Here is an 8453-nt window from a genome sequence, read left to right on the forward strand (position 1 = left end):
AGAAATGCAGCTGGACCTCAGGGACCACGCTGCCTTCAAGCTCCCTCACACCAATAGTGCCCATCAACTGACACCTGTCTCCTCTCAGCACACCTGCCTAAAGGGATGCTCCACCCTTCCTACTGATCCACACAGACGCATTTTCCCCAGGTTCTGCCCTCTGTACTTCCAATGCAGAAAGCCAGCTCGCACTTTCACAGGATAAGGGTAGCAGTTCCCTCCTTTCTGGGGAAGGTGGCCATAATAAACCCGGGTAGCCCTAGGCCTGCTACGGTCAGCTGTCCTAACTGTTGTTTCTGCCCAGCCCTCAACAACAACAGCGGGTGGAATGTAAATGCAACATCTTTTCATTTCCCATCAATAACTGGACCTAAACCAGCCATTAGGAAGCAGATGGTATCCTTGGCCCTTAATATCCAAGTCACCACAATTTCCTGGCCCCACCCTCAGCACTCCTTTCCTCTCCTTTCTTTCGTTTTCCTGTAAAACTAACTTTAAAAAAAATGTGAAAATCGGATAACCTCTCCATAGGAGAACAAAATATATCTTAAAAGCTAACCTCTTTAAACATCCTAACAATTCAATTTTTGTTCATTGACACCTTAAGAATTGAGTGTCTGGCCTAAAAACAGTAAGTCTTAGCAAGTTACTAGTTTCTATTTAGAAAGTAATGAGCTTAGCTTCATCTTTTATAACACAACTGGAAGAAACCAGGATGCCTTTGGAGACCCACAAAAACTGACAAGAGATTGTCCCATGCCCTCCAAAATTCAGAAATACTAAAACTGAGATTTGAGCCAACCTGATGGTCATGAGCTAAACAAAGCCATTCAAGCGCTGCTAAATACTTCATCAGGTTATTGTATATCTCACTAATCCGGCCCTAGAAATGTTCCTCAATAATTTGCATAATGTAGGACCTAGGGACCCCAAATCAGACAAAGGAAACCTCAAAACTGTGCAAGTCACACAAGTTTAGTTTTGCAAATCTGGCTGTGGGACATCTGAAATTGTCCAGCATCATCGTGGTATTTCAAATAATTCTTAAATTTTGCTAAAAAAATTCATCAAAATTGTTATTCTTCACATTTTGTTTCTTAAAAGCAAATCATTAAAAATATTAAATGGGATATGATGTTTACAGCAGGGCAAAGTTGTGTGGATCCTCCACGTTGGCAAAGGTGGAAACACAGGTATGCGAGAAAACCCCGAGCATCCGCGAGAACGGGATGCAGCCGCGCTCTGGCCGCGCGGCGGAAGGACCAGGCGCCAAGCTCCGGGGTCACCAGCCACGAGGCCCAGCGGCAACGTGGACCCCAGGGCGGCTGGAGCGCGCCTAGGGCTGGAGGAGGAGGAAGAGGAGGCGGGAGCCGAGAGACTGGCGGCTCAGCCAGCCCCCCGCGCCTCGTGCAAATCACGCTGCAGAACTGGAACTAGTGCGACTTAGGGGGTGCACGCTTTTGACTTTGGATGCCGACGCGCGTGACAAAGCTCAGAACAAAAAGAAAGGCCCCGCATCGCCTGAGACTGCAGGGCAGGGAATCCTCGCGAGGCCCCTCATCGCAGGGCAAGGGGGCCGCGCGCCGGGCCTTGGGGAGCGAGCCGAGGGGCCCGGGCGGCCGCGGGCTACTCAGTGCAGGAAGGTGCGGAGCCAGCCCCGAGCGCAGCCAGCGAAGGCTGCAGCCCCGGCGCAAGCTGCGGGGAGGGTCTGGGGACCGACGCGAAGTCTCGGGGCGCTGGGTAAGGGCCCTGGGCAAAGGAGGGAGGAAGCGATGGACCGCGGTTCGGGCAGCCTGGGGCCGCGCGCCGCCCACTCACCTCTTTTCGCGGCTCCGGCCGCAGCTCGGCGATGCGGGGCCCCGCTACGAGGCCGCCCGGGCAGCTCTCCCGCCGCCGCCGCCGCCGGCCTCGAGCTCCGGCCGGCTCCGCACCGTGCGCCCCGCGCCTCCGCGTCCAGCGCCGCCGCGTCCCGGGCCTCCGCAGCGGCAAGGCCCCGCCCCCGAGCAGCGCCGGCGGCGCGAAGGGAGGAGGCGGCGCCGCGAGCGCGGAGAGGCGAGGCAGGGGCTGCTGGGGCCGCGCGGACTCCCGGCTCCACGGTGCGCGCGCCCCAGCCAGTGGCCGTCTCTCGGCGGGAGCAGGAACGCCAGCGTGCTCCTTGTTTTCGCCGCTGGGCGTTGCCCCTTCCCCCGGGCCACCCCATCGCCCCTTCCGACGCGGGAGCTGGCGCCTGAGCAGCAGCGCGGAGCGGGGAAGCGGCGATGGGGAAAGGGTACCTGGGGGGAGCCCCCATCTCACGTTCCGCCCCGAGGGAATGTTCCCGAACAGCCAACACACCCAGCGCCACACTCACGTTACCTTCTTTATAAAAGTCGTCTGGGTCAAAACTGCCCAGAGAAGGAAGCGAACGAAAAACAGGTTTTTAGGGGGTTTATACTCACAAAATTGTCTTTTTTCTCCTACGAGGCATTCCCTGTTGACCATCATCTCGCCTCGGTTGTCACCGCTCAGGCCTTAGTGTTTGGTCTGTGACCCTTCCACTACTAGCAACGGAAAAAGTGAAGATTCCCGGACGCCTTCGGGTGTGATCTTCTAGCCTGGGCAGCTGCATTTGAAACAGCGCCTCAGGTGACGCTCAGGCGCACTGATGTTTGAGAAGCCCTATGAGGCCGTACCTCCTGGAGAGAATGCCACAAAACTAATGACCTACAGGGAAACCATGCTAGAGAATTCTAAAGCAATGGTTCTTAACTCTGGCAGCACCTGCCATCCATTAGAATTATTTGGGGACCTTTTAGAGCATTTAGGTACCAGGGTCCCACTTCCAGAGTTCAAACTGAACTTGATATTTTTTGTTTGTTTTGAGCTTCCCAGATAATCCTAATACAGTATACGGCCAAGATTGAGAACAGTTTTCCTAGAATCATGTCTTTTCATGTCTTCTTAGCTCTGGTGTCTGGGAAAGGAAACTCCTTCCTCTGCGCCTCTCCCAAATCCCGACAATAAAAAAAACAAGTAAATACATGAACGCCTAAAGGAATGCTCACAGCTGAAATTGATTTTAACCAGAACAAAGAGTCACCTTGAAAAAGGTGATCAAGATACCCTACTGCCACCTGAGCATGGAGCTTCTTAACTGCAGGAACCGTATCTTTACCAGCTAAAACCTCTTAGCTGAATTAGAAGCTGACCATACATGACCCCTTTAGAGGAATGTTCTACTATATTCCAAAATGATATTTTTGTTATCTGCAACTGTTAAACTGTTGTAGGGTCAGACCAAAGCATTCAGAAGCTGAGGCTGTATCAGTTGTCAGCCCTGGTTTTGCAGACTTGCGTCACTTTGCTGTGATCTTCTAGTGAGCTTAAATAACCATAATCGGGGACAGGTACAGGAAATTCCCTTTCCTATCCATTTTAGCTCTCTTAGTATAGTTTGCATTCTTAGACTGGTGGACCGTAACTTCTATATCATTTGCCTCTAAGGAGGGTCTCCATTAGTCTCTCATTTGTCAGCAGCTAATTAGTCAGCAACTCACTCAGTGATTCTTAAACACTTTATGGAACAGGTCCATATGTCTAGGTGCTAAGGCAGCTGGCTGAATGAGCTATATTTTAATTGAAGATGAATTAGTCCTTTTCATTAGATTCTTTATGACAAAAGTTGAAAATTTTAAGATGCACTTTTATATATGTCTATATACATAATTTACATTCCTTATAAATAAGCTAATCAGTTGCTGGCTCTGAAAATTCAATTGGATGGGTTTTGATTAAACAATGTGCAAGGGGCTACAGTGGTTGGTTGAAGGAAGCATCTATGTTTTGCCTGTTAAGCATCCTTTCCTTAATGTCTTAGTCCATTTTGTGTTGCTATAACACAATTCCACAGAGTGGGTAATTTATAAAGAAAATAAATTTATTTCTCATAGTTCTGAAGGCTGGGAAGTCTAATATCAAGGTGCTGGCATCTTGCAAGGGCCTTCTTGCTGCATCATCCTATGGTGGAAGGCAGAAGGGCAAGAGGGTGTATGTGAAATTGAACTTGCAGCCTCAAACCCTCTATAATTGGCATTAATTTATTTATAAGAGTGGAGCCTTTATGACCTAAACACCTCCCTTTGGGCCCCGCCTCCCAACACTGTTGCACTGGAGATTCAGTTTTCAACACGTGCTTTGTGGAGCACACATTTAAACATAGCATTCTGCTTCTATGCCCCCCCGCTGCCAGTTCATATCCTTCTCACATACAAAATACATTTATTCCATCCCAATAGCCCTAAAGGCTTTAATATTTATTTATTTATTTATTTACTTTGAGACAGGGTTTCACTCTGTCCCCCCAGCGGGAGTGCAGTGGTGTGATCATGGCTCACTACAGCCTCAACCTCCTGGGCTCAGGTGATTCTCCCACCTCAGCCTCCTGAGTAACTGGGACTACAGGTGCATGCCATCATGCTCAGCTAATTTTTTTGGTATTTTTTGTAGAGATGAGGTTTTGACATGTGGCCCAGGCTGGTCTCAAACTCCTGGGCTCAAGCAATCCACCTGCCTCAGCCTTCGAGAGTGGTGGGACTACAGTCATGAGCCACTGCACCTGGCAGCCCTAAGGTCTTCACTCTAGCACCAACTAGAAAGTCCAGAGTCTCATCTAAATCAGATATGAGCAAGATACAAGGCACAATTCATCCTAAGACAAATTCCTCCAGCAATAAGCCTGTGAAATTAAAACAAATTATTTACTTCCAAAATACAATGGTGGCACAGGCACAGTATAGGTATTCACATTCCAAAAGGGAGAAATACGTAAGATAAAGGGGTAACTGGTCCCAAGTAAGTCCAAAACCCAACAGAGAAAAAAGAACATTAAATCCCAAAGCCTCAGAATAGTCTTTCTTGACCATGTCTCACCTTCTAAGCATACTAGGGTGGGAGTTGGGCCCCCAAGGCCTTGGGCTGCCCCATCTGTATAACTTTGCTGGGCGTAGTCATGTCACAGACCTCATGATTTGTGGTCTCATGCCTGAAGCTCTTCCAAGCTGTGTTGCACACTGGTAGCTCTACAGTTCTGGGGGCTCTGGGACAGCCCCAACCCCACAGTTCCATTGGTCATTGTCCTAGTGGTGGTTCCCTGCTATGGCTTTGCTCCCATGGCTCCACTAGGCATTTCCCTGGTGGGGAATCTCTGTGGCAGTTCTGCCCCTACAGCAAGTTTCTGCCTGGATCCCCAGGCTGTCCAGTACATTTTTTGGAATCTAGGTGGAGGCTGCCATAGCCCCACAGCTGGTGAACTCTGTGCACCTTCAGAATTAGCACCACATGGATGCCGCCAAAGTCCACCACTTTCACTCTCTAGAACAGTAGCCCAAGCCACAGCTGGGCCCACTTGAGCCACACAGCTGCAGCAGCTGTGGAGTGCTATGCTGGAAAGCGGGGAGCAGATACTTAAGGCAGTGCCAGGTAGCAAATGCTGAGGTCCTGTGGCCACCTCTCTGGAAACCTTGCCTTCAAGGTCCTGCTCTAGGCCTGTGATGGAAGGGGCAACCTAAAAAATCTCTAAAATGCTATTGGGGTCTTTCTTGTCTTGATGAATAGCACCTGGCTCCCTTCTCTCCATGGTAATCTTTTTAGCAAGGGGTCCACTGGACTATATCCCTACAAGGACTTACGTCTTTGTGAGGCTCTCCCAAACATGCCTTTGCACTCTTGGCCAGGCTGAAAATTTTCAAAATTTTTATTTTCTGCTTCCTTTTTAATTACAAATTTCATCTTTTAATCGTTTATCTCGTCTCTAATTTTACTGTAAGCAGCCAAAACAATCCATGCAACACCTTGAATGCTTTACTGCTTAGATATTTCTTCTGCTAGGTATCCTAGTTCATTGCTCTTAAATGCTGCCTTCTTTTCTCTAGCTTACCTTATTGTAAGAATACAGTTTATAATACATATAACATGCAAAATATGTGTTAATCAGCTGTTTGTGTTATCAGTAAGGCTACCAGTCAACAGTAGGTTATCAGTAGTTAAGTTCTGGGGAAATCAAAGTTAAATACAGATTTCCAATTGTGCAGAGATGGGGGTGTCCCTAACCCTTAGATTGTTCAAGGGTAAACTGCATGAAATAAATTGAATCGAACAGACTAAAAACTATTTACTGTAAATATCTTGCTGTGTTTGCTTTCCAGCATCTATTATTTCCTTTTTCAGGTACCAACATCATCATTTTTTGGAGAACTATTTCTCCCGGACTTTTCAATCCTAAATATCTGTCCTAAGCTGAACAGTTGCCCCCTGCCAAAGATATATCCATGCTCTAATCCCCAGAACCTTTAAATATTATCTTATATGGCAAAGTATGTAATTAGGTTAAGGATCATGAGAGGAGGAGCTTATCCTGGATTATCTGGGTAGGCTATGAATAAACCGTAAGTGTCCTTATAATCGAAAGGAAATGAGAGTTTTGAGACAGAAAATAGAAGGCAAATGTGACTACAGAGGGCAGAGACTGGAGTATGGGGCCACAAGCCAAGGATGTCTTTGGCCATGGGAAGCTGGAACGGTTTCCCTGCTATAGCCTTTGGAAGAACACAGCTCCACCTCCAGAACTATGAGGAAATAAAATTTCAATTGTTTTATGCCATCCAGGTTGGGAAATTCGTTATAACAGCCATAAGAAATTGTTACAACATCCAATTCTGTAGGCTAGAGTAATTGGTTCAGGGAGAGGCACATGACCCAATTAGTCCAGTAAGACTCCATTATAGGACAATCCCTGGAACTACTGAGACAGAAAAGTTCCCTTTTCCCATGAAGGCAGCCCATATTGGGAGAATATAGGCCTCAAGCTGTTTATAGCCATCATGTAGAGACCTGGGCCTTATATGTGGAGAAAGATAGAGACAAATACCTAGTGTTGATTATGTCATTTGAACTTCTGGATCAAGCCATATCTGAAGCTAGGTCTATCCCTGGACTTATCAGTTTTATCAGCCAATTAACTTCTCATTTTACTTAGGCCAGTATGAAATGGGTTTCTGTCACAAGCAGGCAAAATAATCCTGACTAATAGAGTCTTAGAATCCTTTTGTTACCTGGTAGGTTTGCCAGTTAAATATGAACTTCAGATTAACAACAAATAATTGTTTTAGTATAAGTATTTCCCAAATGTACCGTGGGACAGATACTAAAAAAATTATGTGTTGTTTTTCTGAAATTCAGATTTAACTGGGTATCCTGTTTGGTTTTTGCCATTGTTTTGTTTTTGCTGTCTGGAAATCCTGTGTTGGAAGAAGGTTTTTTATTGATTATTCCAAACCTTTGAAAGGTCAGGTTGTTATAGTACAAAGGAAAGTAGAAATGCCTGGATGTTGATCCATCCTCATTCTAGAGTAGATGGCTCTTGTAATTTTAAGCATTCAAGTAACTGCCTTCAGTCTTCTATATTGATTGGGATTGTAAAACAGTGTGATTATACCTCCATGGTGTCATGAACCTGGATGCAATTTGGAATTGAGAAAGACGTATTAGTTTGTAAAAGCTTCCCATCGCTGAGTAGAGGTGCTGTAGTGTATTGTGAGACCTGTAACATCTTTTGACTGATGCTCTTACAGAGCTGCCTTCACCATTTGCTCTTCTTGGTGTGGGGTACAAGTTAGAGACAGGTCCAAATGCTAAGGACTGCAGAGGAACCAGCCAGAGGGACAGGGTGGGGCTGTGTGCAATGCCTGTCAGTTTCCTTAAGCAAGTAGGAAGGAAAAGGACCATGCTGGAGGGTATCCTGTTACATGGGAACCAGTTTGAAGATGTGAGGTCTGGTATATATTAGGTTGGTGCAAAAGTAATGGCAAAAGTCACAATTACTTTTTTTAGGTTGATGCAAAAATAATTGTGGCTCTTGCCATTACTTTTGCACCAGCCTAATATAAGGTAACACCCTGGTCCAGTGTATATGGGAAAGGTGTGTGTTTTTGCATCAAGATGAAGTTGTATGAAAAATGGTTCTTCTACTTTACTAATGCTTGCATGCCTTTTGTTCTCAGAATATTCCCTCAGCTCCTTCAAAAAGCTTCTGAAGTAGGTTAGCTTTTTGACCTTCAGGCTTATAACTGTGGAATGAGAGATTCCATGGTTTATTTTAACTGTGCAGCAATATTAAGAATATTCGTAAACTTAGAAACTTAAGAAGTTGCCTGGCTCAATGATTCTTCTACTATAGCTTATTTTTCAATGACTTTTGAGGAAGGAGGACACTTATTTAAAATAGTTTGGGGCTGGCGTGGTGTGGTGGCTTACGCCTGTAATCCTAACACTTTGGGAGGCCAAGGTGGATGGATTGCTTGAGCTCAGGAGTTCGAGACCAGCCTGGGCAACATGGGGAAAACCCGTCTCTACAAAAAAAAATACAAAAAAATCGCCAGGTGTGGTGGCACACGCCTGTACTCTCAGCTACTTGGGAG

At 46.4% G+C, this 8453-nt stretch overlaps 1 protein-coding gene across 4 annotated transcripts in view; it reads right to left on the reverse strand.

Moving 5' to 3' along the window:
- GOLM1 (golgi membrane protein 1) overlaps positions 1-2563 on the reverse strand; it is a 72565-nt gene extending 70002 nt beyond the window's left edge. For 2 of the 4 annotated variants that reach the window (XM_032164437.2, XM_032164434.2), the window contains exon 1: positions 1819-1990. The gene's annotated coding sequence lies outside the window, so the exon portion shown is untranslated. Of the gene's footprint in view, positions 1-1818; positions 1991-2438 lie in introns of those variants that run through there. The other 2 variants (XM_032164438.2, XM_032164435.2) reach the window with 2 other exon arrangements.
- Positions 2564-8453: the final 5890 nt, after the last annotated feature.

The sequence above is a fragment of the Hylobates moloch genome, unplaced genomic scaffold (assembly GCF_009828535.3).
Source record: "Hylobates moloch isolate HMO894 unplaced genomic scaffold, HMol_V3 SCAFFOLD_10, whole genome shotgun sequence".
Taxonomy (NCBI): domain Eukaryota; kingdom Metazoa; phylum Chordata; class Mammalia; order Primates; family Hylobatidae; genus Hylobates; species Hylobates moloch.